Raw genomic sequence first — 13,715 nt, forward strand, 5'->3', positions numbered from 1 at the left:
AGGGAGGGAAACCCATCAGTTGTTCTTGTCTATTTGAACCCTGGCAAGGACTTAGTGTTATAGACTGTAAGGAGGAAATTCTGGGGCCACATGGAGGACAGACCCAGGACTGAATTGAACAGTACTTCTTGGAGAAACCTCAGCAGTGCTGGGAGCAGAGGGAAGCAGGAAGAGGGTCCTCTGGGCAGGCAAAGGGCAGAAAAAAGGCACTGGAGAATTAGAGGTAGGAGCTGTCAAATGAGAGAAAAGAACATGGAAAAGGAAGTTTTCCTTCCATAAAAAATGGTTAAAAGTACATTCTTTTCCAATTGCGTAACTTTTCCCTGAACTGACCATCAAGTTCAAGATGACAAAGTGGCCATTATTGCTACTTAGAAGTTCCAGAAGCACACAAAAAACCCTTTTCAAGCCCTAATGCTTCCTCCCACAGACAAAAAGCCAGCTCCGGATACTTCCAACTCTTAACAGCATCAGAAGCCCCCACTACAATGACTAGTTAGCCTCTTTCTTGAATCCAATAGAGCACAAGAGTGGAATACACCAACATGAGAGAAAGTACTCTTCTCCCAGAGCATCCAGAAAGCTGAACAGTGTCCTTACTCCCCTCTCTGCTTTGCTGAGTAGTTTTCATAACAACCACTGAACTGGTTTCCCTTCTGGAAGAACTGAAATGACACCAGTAACTACTTGCTGGGTTACCAAGTCTTCCCTTTCACTGACTAATGAGACCTCTCCTTGGGCACAGAAACTGCAGGGCCAAATGGGTGAAGTTCCATGACCCCAAATAGTACTTTCCTCAATAAAATCAGTCACCAATTTGTTCTTGGAGAACAACAGTGATGAGAGACCAGGGCATTCACAAGAGGGGTATCCCTATCTTTCAGCGTCTTCTGATAAAGATGTGCTGGTTAGATGTCTGGAAAACATGTCATGGCAGGGAGGCAGGGAGGCAGGCAGGCAAGCAGGACAAGAACTGGGACTCTGGCTGCTGCTCTCTTTCTACCCTGCAGTGCAGCCTGGTCCTGAGTCCTGCTACTCAGCCAGTCCCTGCATTTGGCTGGAGCAAAGCTTCCATGGTCTATATGAGTGTAACTGGACCTATAGCTGTCACAGCCGTTGGACAACTTCAGGTAATGTTGGTCTGAGCCATCAGTTCTCCTACTTCTCTTCTGCTTGGTTCTGGAAATTGTTGCACTCACACTTCCTGCCCCAATTCCGCTCTTCCTGAGCTCTGACTCCAGGCTTCAGACCTTATTTCCTGTTTTCAGTATCAACTCTGGCTTCTAGAGCCATCCATCCAGAATAGAAGACTCTCTATGATCTCCATTCAGAGGGGCGGTGGGGGAAAGGTTCTGGCAGAGACTCCAGGCAAGCAGCCAGCTGGGGCCTAGGGGAAGAGAATTATTCACAGGATCACAGATGTTAGAGATGAAAAGAACTTGCAAAAACACATCTCACTCATCCATCCCACCTTGTAATGTAGGCCCTTTTCCAAGAGCATATGGCCTGTTCCCATCTGATTTCAAAGAATCTATCATTAGCGACAAATACATACTGAGCGCAACTCATGTGCTCTGTGTTGTCCCGATCATGAGGGGTGGAAACCAAGGGGCTCTCTTCCTCTAGAAAGGGCTGGCACACTGTGTGATAAATTTACTTCTCTCATGCATTGCCTGAGCCCACCAAGATATCTGTCCCATCATGCTCACACAGATATCTTCCAAACACCTGAATACCCCCTCTTGCAGATAAGCAAGCCTGTGATTATCCTGGGAAAATAATAGGGACAGTAGATGCTGAAGGCCCAGCAATGGGAGGCACTGTAGGAGGGTGCTGAGGGGGCCAATGGAAGCAGTCTTTGAGTACCACCGCCACTGACTGGTAAGGATTTTGGTCTGAAGTAACAGCAAATACAGCTGATTCTCTAAGACTATTCAAGAAGTAAGAAGGAAAAGATTGCTCCAAGACCTATCGCCATCCAGGATAGTGAGGCAAGGACACTCTCTTCCTTGTCAACTTCTCATCTACTGAGATGGAATCCTAGACCTTAGACTGATGTACACTCGATTTTATTTTCTCCTCACACACACCACGGTACAGAAAAAAATTTCCCCAATCCCAGGGTTATTGAAGAGTTTCAGCTGATCCAGGATCAAATCTTGGGGCATCCAGTTGAAAGTGTTCTGGGCTTGAAGGTCTCAAGTTCACTCTTGACCTGAGTCTAGAGTTTGGAGAGAATTGGAGTTCCCATGCAGCTGCAGCTCCCAGGCCCCATCAGACTGGGGGTGGACCTGACAGTTTTGCCCACCCCTACATCCCTTCTTCTCTAATTCTCTTTCCCTTTCTGCTTCTTATCTTTCATCCCACTCTTGTCTCTCCCTTGGCTATTCCCTTATTCTGAATGTTTAGGTCTTAATCAAGGTCAACTAGGAAAGGGAGGAAATCAACTTTGCCAGGCTCCAGTTAGCCCCTGTTGCAATAACTGGGATAACCTATTACTCCAAGGCTAAATGCTTGATATCCCAGGAGGGCTGAATAAATAAAAGTGTTCAAAATAAAGTGAAGCATACTAGTGAAATCCATGGGCTTCACTGTCATTTAGCTAAGTGTTCTAGTTTCCACACTGTCATTAATAGTGCAGGCCAGTTGCTTTCCTTTCTGATTCTCTTTCTTCATCTGTAAAAGAAGGACAATAATACTACTGCCTAAATCCTAGGTCTCCTTTGAAGGTTAAATTGGCTCAGTGCAGGCAAAGCACCATTTCATATAAAGAGTGGCACCAGAAATGCAATAGGCATTTGATTTTTCTAAAGGCGGAATAAAATGAAGCTGACCTCTTCTGAAACTCCAAATTTGGCCCACCCCACTCTCCTCCCAACCAGGGCAAATCCAGGATTCAAAACATACCCAAAAGAAAATGTTAATCAATTCTAGGTTAAGACCCTTAACAGCCTGCACTCCAACTGAATATCAGAGACAAGAGAGTTGTTGAACTGACATCTGATGGTGGATTTCATCATCTCTAATTCCACTGACTTTGTCATTTTCATGGTGTTTCCTCCCTTCTGTTTTCCTTTCCCTTCCTCATCTCCTTTAGCTTCTTTTCATTTTTCTCCAACTCTTCTTTCTCTTTCTTAATCTTTATTAAGCATTTACTCAATGACACTGCACTGGAAATCATGATGAGAAAGCTCAACAAATAGAGCCTGACCTGTCACAGACTTTATAACCTAAACAACATGACATGTTCTACTTACCAGTGGTTCTCAAACTGGGAAGTTTATAAAAACAGTAATTAGTAGGGCTCTGCTGCAAACCTATTAAATCAGAATCCTTGGGTATGAGGCCAGAGAATCTATATTAAAATAACAATAATAAAATAAAATCTCCCTGTTGATTTCAAAGTCAACCACTACCATACACTAAAATAAACTATAAATTCTACCAAGCCCCTTTCTCTCTTTCATTTTTTAACTCCTTCATTCTCATAATCCTCTCAGCTGATTATGTCCAACTGTTTTATTTTTGAGAATTTACAATATTTGCTTTGATATAAGCAATGAGAATATAGGAATGGTAAGAATAAAAGGCAGAGAGGTTGGAAGGAGGTGGAAGGAGTATGCAGACAGTAGATCTATGAAGGCAAAAGAAGTGGAGTGATGCAGATGGAAGACAGCAAAAATAAGAGTAGGCAGAGGAGGAGGAGGGCGGTGTGGGCGGAAGCAGCATGCAGAAACCACAGTGCAGCCTGGCTTCCTGAGAAGCCTGTTGCCCTAGCAACATGATGCTGAAAGGTTAAAGGCTGCTGCTCCCTACTACTCTGGATTACATGTTGCCAAGGCAACAGAAGGCATCCAAGACACGTGGTGGCAAGCCGTGAGGACTTCAGGGCATGCCAGGAATCCTCAGTTCAAGACAGGCTATCTTAGCTGGCTGCACCATTGTGCTACCTTCCACTCTGAACCCATACCTCAAAAGCTCACCCCGGACGCGGCATTCCCTGTGATACTCTTCTCAGTGCCATCACCTCACTTTGGGAAGAGAGGAAATGATATTCAGCTGCAGCTAGGTAGACAAATCTAGGAGTAGGCAAGGGATACTAGTGCATGGGAACTCCAAGAACTCAAAAGGAGAAGCAGCCATTTAGTTAGAGGAAAGCCAATTATAATGTATCTAATTTCCTCCATTGCTTTGCTCATCTGTTTGCAAGCCTGTAAACAAATTTTGTGAAAATAACAAAACAAAACCTGCATAATGCATCTATCAAAGGAAAAGGATGTCTTGTCTTTTAAGAGGAATTTATCTTTCAATACTAGTAGATAACAGAAGCCATTTATTCAAAACCAGGTGTGTACTTGGCAGAGTAATGCGTAGCTTAAAAGGTTATTTCATTTAATCTTCATAATAGTTCTTTGAGGTGGAAGAGTATTAACCACATCAGAGAGATGAGAGAAAAAAAAAAAAAACAGATCACAGAAATCACACATGGCAAGAGGTCACCGGGCTCTGAAAGGTGGAACCAGAACTCAAAATGGCTCCATGGCATATGCTCCATCCATGATACTGTACTGCCGCCATCTGAAAAGACACTATATCAGGTAACATGGCCCCATTCTCACACCCAGAATGAATAAAATAACTCCCTGCCAAGACCTCAGGCCCTATATCAGCCAACTCCAGAGCACCTCGTCAGACTCAGCTATACTGACCCTCCTATTACTCATCAAGAAACAACAAACAGCAACAAAAACACTTTCCCACTTGAAGGCCTTCACACCTGCTGTTCTCTCTGCCAAAATGCTGCCCCTCAGATCTTCACGCGTCTTGATCTTTCTCATCATGCAAATCTCAAGGGCTACCTCCTCTGCAGCCTTCCCCGACAACCCTAACTAAAATAGCTCACAATACCTCTTTCTGCTATTTTCATTAAAGCATTCACCACTATCCAAAATAATACTGTTTAATTGATGTGTCTGTTTACTGTCAGTCAATGCTCCGTGAGGACATGTCTCTCTTATTGATCACATCTCTGGGACCTCAAATAGTTCCTAATACCCAGTAGATAAAAGATATTTTGCGAATAAATACCTGAGAAGGTATGTTGTTTGGAGAGGAAGTTACTACCTTTGGAAAGTTAATTGCATTGATTAAATATAGTTGGGTGATACCTTGACAATTAGCATATAATATGAATTGCATATGTTTATTTTCCAAAACTTTTAAAACTGTTTATTTCTTTCTGCTCCCTCTTTTGAAAGAGCACGAATAAAGTCAGGTCTATCACTGGCACTTAAACATTTTGCATGATAAAAATCTTGCTCTGCTACCTCAGATGGCACCCCTAACCAGAAGCAGGCCTTTTGCCATGTCTGTCTGCTAAAAATAAAGTGGACACGAATGTGATAACTCCAGCTGGAAGTGCCAGGTTGCTGATTGCTGGTATCTGGCCCTCATATCTGTGAGGAAGGGAAAGGTGATGGAGCTAGCAGCCCAGAGAGACGTAGGAATGTACCTGCCAGTAACCACAGAGATTAACCTATCAGCCATTTTCATTTGGGTTGAAAATACTTTTCTCTTAATTGTAACTGACATTTGCTGCCCCGAAATAATTAATTCATCCATACATTTAATAAATATGTATTAAGGGCTTACTCTGTGGCAAGCTATATGTTAGGTTCTGGTGATACAAAAATGATAAAGACCTAGTCCTTGCCCTTGCGAAGTCTGTAGTCTAGCAGGATAGAGAACTAAAAAAACTACTACCATTACTTACAGTTGTGATACCGTCTATAAAATGTATGAAATTAAAAGAAATAAAGGGAAAAGAAACAGGAGTTTTGAATTGATGGTAGAGAAGAAAAAATATCTGAGGGCATGAGGACCTTGGGTGAGGAGTACAGACCTAGATAAGATGTACCACTTGGGCCCTGGAAAGTAGAAAGTAGAAAAATATCAGTACCACACTTAAACACACACATGCATGCACATGCACATGAAACAAGAAGCAGGCTGGAAGCAGTGGCTCACACCTGTAATCCCAGCACTTTGGGAGGCCAAGGTGGGCAGATCATGAGGTCAGGAATTCGAGACCAGCCTGGCCAACATGGTGAAACCCCGTCTCTACTAAAAATACAAAAAAATAGCTCGGTATGGTGGCGAGCACCTGTAATTCCAGCTACTCTGGAGGCTGAGGCAGGAGAATCGCTTAAACCCAGGAGGCAGAGGTTGCAGTGAGCCGAGATCGCTCCATTGCACTCCAGCCTGGGTGACAGGGTGAGACTCCGTCGCAAAAGAGAACAAAACAAGAAGCAAAAAGCAAAAACAAAACAAGGAGAGAGGCATGGAGAAAGGGAAATACTAGTACTAAAAGACAAACTTCACCTTGCCAGTCCCACTAAGGGCCTCAGTAGCGGAACAGCTAAAGGGAGCACTGACACTTCACCCTTTCAGCATTGTCCCAGGCCTGGAGTGACCCAGAAAGAGCGTCACCTTTGGAGAACACCCAAACTGCATGTCCAATGACCGCAGAGCTAGGTGAGTTCAAGATCATACTGTTGATGGTTTGTGTTTCTGTTTATTTCATTCATTTATTCAAAGGAGACTTACCAAATAACTCTCATAGACCCATACTTGCTGATTCCTACCACTTTCAAGGCCTTTTCTAGGTACTTTGAACAACCTTACTTAACAACCTTAAGAAATAGGATCTAGGCCAGGCACAGTAGCTCACACCTATAATCCCAGCACTTTGGAAGGCCAAGGTGGGTGGAGCAACTGAGGTCAAGAGTTTGAGACCTGCCTGGTCAACATGGTGAAACCCCATCTCTACTCAAAAAAAAAAAAAAAAAAAGCCTGGCGTGGTGGTGCACGCCGGTAATCCCAGCTACTCAGGAGGCTGAGGCAGAAGAATCACTTGAACCTGGGAGGCAAAGGCTTCAGTGAGCCGAGATCATACCACTGCCCTCCAGGCTGGGTGACAGAACGAGACCCTGTTGAAAGAAAGGAAAGAGACAAAAGAGAGAAAACAGAGAAAGCAAGAGAGGGAAAGTTCTATTTGTATCACTGTTTTATAGATGAGGAAACTAAGGCTCAGAGAAGTTAAGGAATTTTCCAAAGGTCACAGAGTAAGTGGTGATAGAACCAGGAAACAGCCGACGTAATGAGATTCCAGAACTCCCTCACTGAACTGTGGTGTGTGTATTCACTTCCTAAGGCTGCGGAAGACTCGGGGGCTTAAAACAACAGAAGTGTATTCTCTCACGGTTCTGAAGGCCAGAAACCTGAAATCAAGGTGTCAGGAGTCTCACACTCTAAGGCTCTAGGGGACATTCCTTCCTTACCTCTTCCAGCTTCTGGAAGAAGCTGCCTTTCCTAGCTTGTAGCTCAACAAACACCACCTCTGTCTCTCTTTATATGGGCTTCTCCTCTGTGTCTGTGTCTTCTCCTCTTCTGTCTCTTATAAAGACATTTGTCATTGAATTTAGGGCCCACCCAAATAATTCAACATGATCTCATCATGACATCCTTAAGTTAATTACATCTGCAAAGAACCTTTATCCAAATGAGGTCACATTTATGGTTCCAGGGGTTAAGACATGGACCTATCTTTTGGAGGGTCACCATGCTACCCAATGCAGTGTGTATAGAGTGCACAGTTTAATGAGTGTTAATTGTTTAATGAAAGGTAGCTGTTACTATGCACCTGACACTATGTGCTGGGAAGACAAAATTAGTAAAGCATAGCCCACAATGAGCCCACTCTACAGGAAGACAGATGTGTTAACAAGACAGGTTATAATAAAAGCATGAAGAGGGCACAGGTGAAGTGTAATAAAAAGAAATGGCAAATTATGTGAAGGTGGGAGTTAGGAAAGGGTGCACAGAAGAAATGCCATGAATTCTCCTGTAAAGTGAATAGGTGTTTTGGGGTGGGCAAGGAAGAGGAGAGTGGCAAAGACAAAAGCACAGAGATGTAAAACAGTCAGAACCATTCGGGGAGCTGTAAATAATTTAGTGTGGCTTGACACTGCTGCTCAAGGGCAGAGAGGTTAAGAGAAATCCTGGAGAGGTGGCCTGGGACCAGATTAAAGAATACGCTTCATTCTAGGCTGAAGGAAGCCAGGGCGGTTTTAAGCAAAAAAGTAATAATCAGATCTGAGTTTCTAAAGAATCACAGGTAAGCTTCCATGCGGCAGCACAGACAAGAGAGAATGAGTGCCAGCCCTTGGGTCACTGCGGCATGTATGGAGTTGAGGGGACAAATTGGAGCTACCTAAGAAGGTGGAACTATCAAAGTCCCATTACTGTCGGAGGGGAAGGGAGGGCTCTAAGTTGATTTCCAGACTGAGAAATAAATCCCTTTTTAGAACTCTTGGTTTCTACAATGCTTCTCCTTCCTTGCTCTTCTTGTTCTCTTCTTACCTCTCTGATAATTTTGTCTCAGATCCTTTATCATCTGTACCTTGCACTTCCCCTGGCCATCCCTCAAATGGTAGTGCACCCAGGGTTCTGCCCTTGACCCACTTCTCTCCTCATTCCACTGTTCACTCTGAGCCATCTCATCCACTCTCATGGTTTCAGCTATCCTGTCCCTACAAATGAGGCACTTAGCTACACATCCAGCCTAAATCACTCTCTCTACCTCCAGGCCCAAATCCAAGTGCTTACTAGACATTTCCACCTATATGACCCACCCATGTTCTAAATTCTATGCATTCTCATTGCCGTTGTCACCAAATCTGTGACAAATCTAATTACTCTTGTCATCATAATTTTTGTGACTAGCACTAAAAGGGTCAACAGTGTTCAGTGCTGCAGAAGGTCAAGAACAACTTGAAAAGTCCATTGAATTTGGTACTTTGGAGAAGTGAGAGATAGGAAGTGCAAAAGGCAGTTTCAGACTCTACCCTTTAAGAACTGTGAAAAGAAGGAGACAGGGAGGGAGAATGAGCATCAAGGAAAGCTTTCATGTTTGTTTAATAAGATGAGAGTGATTTGAGCACATTTATGGGCCACAGTGATAATTGATATTTTGGTTGCACAATTGACATTTTGGGTAAGACTATTCTTGACAGTGGGACACTAACACATATATTACAGGCCACTTAACATGCCGGTTCTGTAAGTTCTTAGTGCCTGTGGTGCATGCGCGCATACACACAGACACAGACACACACACACACCAGTTATTATGACATCTAAAAATCACCCCCATACATTTCCAAACATCTTCTAAGAATCCCTAAAAGGGAAGATACCACTAGAGAGGAATAAGTCGACAGTTAAGAAAAAAAGAAAATGATAGATGAACCAAGAGCCTAGTTCTGGAGGACTCATAGAGAAGACTAGACTAAGGACACAAAAGAGAGTTTGGCATGAGACAAGGGAAACGCACGATGTTTGGGCTTTCATTCATACAGGCATTTGTTGAATTCCCAGGATGTCACTTCCTTTGAGACACATTGTCTGTTGACTAGCCCCAAAGCCATTCCCACTTCTTCCCCCCTTGTCACCTCCACCAGAGAGACTTGCAACGTCCACAGGGTTGCCCATGTGACATTGTTTGGGCTCATGAAATCAAGGATGTGGGGAAGACTTTTTCTAATCCAATATCAACCCATTTCTTTTTCCTTCATTAAGTATGAGCATGATGGATGACTAATGCTGGGGCAGCCACCTTCCAACCATGACAAAATGCCAGGCAAACCCCAGATGTCAGCACTGACATCACTGAGCCACTGAACCACCTCCAGCAGCCTCTGCTCTAGACTTTTTGTTCTAAGACACCCACAGACTCATTTGTTTAAGCTACGGTGAGCAAATCACTATCTAAAGGTATTGGGCAACATAGTTAACCTGTCTGATCTATAGTTTCCTTGTCTCTAAAAGATAAAATACATGCTTCCTAAATTCAATGAAAACATTAAATGAGATAAAATATATAAGATGACTAGCTCATATAAGGTGACTCGTTCAGAGTTTGACAAAAATAAGTGATCAATCAGTGTCAGTCTTTCTCATCATAACCTCAGAATAACTTACAATAATTAGATCTTCTTTGTCCGTGTAAAATAGAATTATAGCAATAAATCTTTATTGTACTCAGAAAGGTAGAATAAAAATAACCACCTTTAATGTTACTCTCCTGCATACTAGACCTTTAAACTACAGAATCAAAATAGAATTTTGAATAAAATGTAGATCTAACAATAAGACAAAAAGAATCACAGAAGTCTCAGAAAGGGGAATAAAAATATACTCTTGGTATAGAAATCATAACTCAAGGAGTTTTTTCAGCAGTATCAATGTGATGTAAAAATTGGCTGGCAACATTTAGTAAATTTATGTTTTCTTGTGTCTATAACATTTTACTACTTCTTACCTAGTATCATTAATATTTCCTTCATGTAATAATTCACTTTTTTTTTTAACATATCAACACTTCCAAATCTATGAGTGACTCTGATTCAAACACTATTTTACTCTACTAGGCTTTTAGAAAATGATCTTGACTGGTCTTTAATGCTTATATCCTATGTGTATCAGTTTATTGAAATCACTTTGTGTCTCTCCTTTGAAAATCCTGATAAGCTCTGATCAAATCAATATCAGTAATTGCATCACCAAAGAGGTGGAACCTACTGAGTTGTTGTTTATCCACCATGTCTAAATGGAAGCAGGTTAACATCCCAAAATCCTCTATTTCTGTTAATAGGAAAAATTAGAATCCATTTTCCTCAAATGATTTAGGACAAGTCTGGTTTTTGAAAATGCAAGATGGCATATACTGAGCGCCAACTGTCTACCATACACTATGTACATGGCATCATAAGGCTTGGTACCCTTTATGAGCTGGGTGCTATTTTTGTTTCCACTTTACAGAAGGAGATTTTGAGGCTCAGAGTCTGAAGAGTCCAACTAAGGTCACATGGGTGAGAATGAGTAGAGCTCAAGCCCATGGTCCCCAAAGTCTACATTCTCTCCTTGTGCTGCTACCTTCTTTTAGACACCATCACGTCCCTGAAAAAATGTATGACAAGTGATGGCTGGTGTGTTACTTTCCAGCACCAAGTGCCTGTATTTCTATGAATGTCGAAGCAATTTCTGGGCTTCAACTGTTACAAGCATTAACACTGCACCTAAAGAAAATCCTAGCTCCAATTTTTAAAGACAGGATGCACTGGCCAAAAAGAAACACATTTCACAGAAGCGGGTGGAAAGAGCCAGACAGACAGAGCTACATCACTGCAAAGTTTCCAGTGACTTAGAGAGCACTGCCTACCCATCTTTCCCCAAAGTCTAGTTCAAGTAGGGAAAATTGGAGAGAAGAAACTGAGCTCCAGGTAATTTTATCCTGGCTTTTTTTTTTTTTTTTTTTTTTTTCCTAACTCCCTCATTGTGTGCACTGGGAAAAAGTCTTAAAGTCAAGCACATCTGAATTCAGATTTTAGTCCCACTATTGTTCTAGATGTGTGACTTTGACCAACATACATAAACGCTCTCTGATTTAGTTTCCCCATCAAGAAAGAAGAAATACTACTACTTCCCTCATGGGATTGCATAAGAATTAAAATGCTCATTAACATCATGCCTGGTTCAAAGTTGACATATGTTAGTTTTTTTCCTGTCACTTTTCCTACCTCTATGTCTTAATACCCTGTATCCAAGAAATGCCATAACACTACAGTTTGCTCCCAAAGTATTCTGTTCCAAGGAATGTCATGTCACAGACAACTAAAAGCAAGGTAACAATCTAACAGACACCAGAAATTTGTGAAGAAGCATAGGGTAAGGCATGAGTAACATGTACCATCTTGGTTTCAAGATTATGTTGGATATGCAAATCCATATAAGCCAAGAGAAGGCAATAGTTTGTTCCCAGTGTCACACACCACTGCCAGCCCATCTACTCTCTCCAAACCCACTGCCATTAAGCAAGTGGGGGTAGAGGATAGGGGAAGAGGGGGAGAGGATGAAGCCAAAGAAGAGTAGGGCCATCTTACTATCCCCAATTAGATTCCAAAATGTGGCTCTCAGTACAGAAAATGAAAAATGTTATTGAAAGCATCCATTCCCAAAGAAGTAATTTATTGTTTATTTTATTTTATTTTGTTTCTGAGACAGAGTCTCACTCTGTCACTCAGGCTGGAGTGCAGTGGCGCAATCTCGGATCACTGCAACCTCCGTCTCCTGGGTTCAAGCAATTCTCCTACGTCAACCTCCCAAGTAGCTGTGATTACAGGTGTGTGCCACCACGCCCAATTTTTGTTTTTTTAGTAGACACAGGGTTTCACCATGTTGGCCAGGCTGGTCTCAAACTCCTTAGGGTGATCTGCCTGCCTCAGCCTCCAACGAACGTGCTGGGATTACGGGTGTGAGTCACCGTGCCCGGCCCCCAACGAAGCAATTTAGAAAGGAAAGAATCATAGCAATAGATCCACAGTAAGAATATTTTTGCGTGTCCTCTAAGGAGGAATAAGATCCAGAATGTGATGCACGTTTTAGCTACCATGCTACACCCTGATCGACCCGTCTATTTCCAGACCGTGACCCTTTACTCAGCATACCCTTTTCTTCCTCATTCTTGGAGTGTTAGAAGTTGGATCTTGCATCCTTTTGCCTGCTCCTACTGTAACTTCTACTTTCTATTTTCCTTCCTACCTTCTTCCCAAGCCATTTTCATTAGTCCTAATGCCAAGGACAAAACAGTTGTCATTGACTCTGTCATTCCCTATCACTACTCCTTATTTCCCTCACCTAAAGTGTCTGTTTGCCACAGTACTGCTCTAAAATCTTCCACATATTTTATTTCATTTTACCCCTCTTCAAAATATAAGGTGTGTAGGGCAGAACACAAAATTTATATCTCATAAACTATAAACTGAGTATCATGTAGTATAAGTAATGTGTTTGCTCACATTTTCAAAGCTCATCAGAATGGAGACTAAAACTCAGGGATGTATAATTCTTAGTTCAGTGTTTTATGATGCAGAATTGTACAATAGAAAGCATAAGTTTCAAAATAGGTATTCCTGAGATTTGAATTCTAGTCCCATTGCTCATAGTGCGCTGTGATATCCTGGATTAGTTACTTAACCTTTCTAAGCTAAAATCTGAAAACCCAGGGAAGATTTCAGACAATCAGTACAAAAACCTCCTAGAAATAAATGGAAATACATCTAGCTTCAGTTCATTATTTGGATTCAGATGGGCATCTTAAATCCAGGTTCTCAGGGAGAATAAAAGCAATTATAACAAGGCAAAATAAAATAGGCTCTTTACACTCAGGTGGGGAACTGCCAAAAAGCACCTCATACATTTTTAAACATTCTCCATTACTATTCTAAACAGTCTTCTGTTATAAGCACCTAGCAGTTCTTTCCAGGTTAGAGATTTTCTTTAAGGGACCATGCCCTGTGTGGCTGCAGCAGGCTTCCATACTACTTGTGAGCCTCGGCTTCCCTGGTGGGGTGAGACCAAGACTCCCAACTCACACGTCAGAGCCTTTCCCCAGATTTTCACCTTTCAACCATATGCCCTTTTTGGGTGGTCTCCAATTTGGAGTTTTTTCTACGGTTGTCCATGCTGCTTTTTGATTCCCATTCTTTTCCTGCATCACGATACACTCTCACTCCCTTCAAACTGTTCCACATAGCCTTCAGCTTCACCTGCTGAATGTGAGGCTGGACACTTTGGTGAAGTACTTGCCAAGTATC

The 13,715-nt window shown here is 42.3% G+C and overlaps 1 protein-coding gene across 1 annotated transcript in view; it reads right to left on the minus strand.

The window, feature by feature from the left end:
• The window catches only part of GRIN2B (glutamate ionotropic receptor NMDA type subunit 2B), a 421,309-nt gene that overhangs the window by 286,737 nt on the left and 120,857 nt on the right, over positions 1 to 13,715 (minus strand). The window lies entirely within an intron of this gene.

This window comes from Macaca thibetana, chromosome 11, assembly GCF_024542745.1.
Source record: "Macaca thibetana thibetana isolate TM-01 chromosome 11, ASM2454274v1, whole genome shotgun sequence".
In the NCBI taxonomy this organism is placed as follows: domain Eukaryota; kingdom Metazoa; phylum Chordata; class Mammalia; order Primates; family Cercopithecidae; genus Macaca; species Macaca thibetana.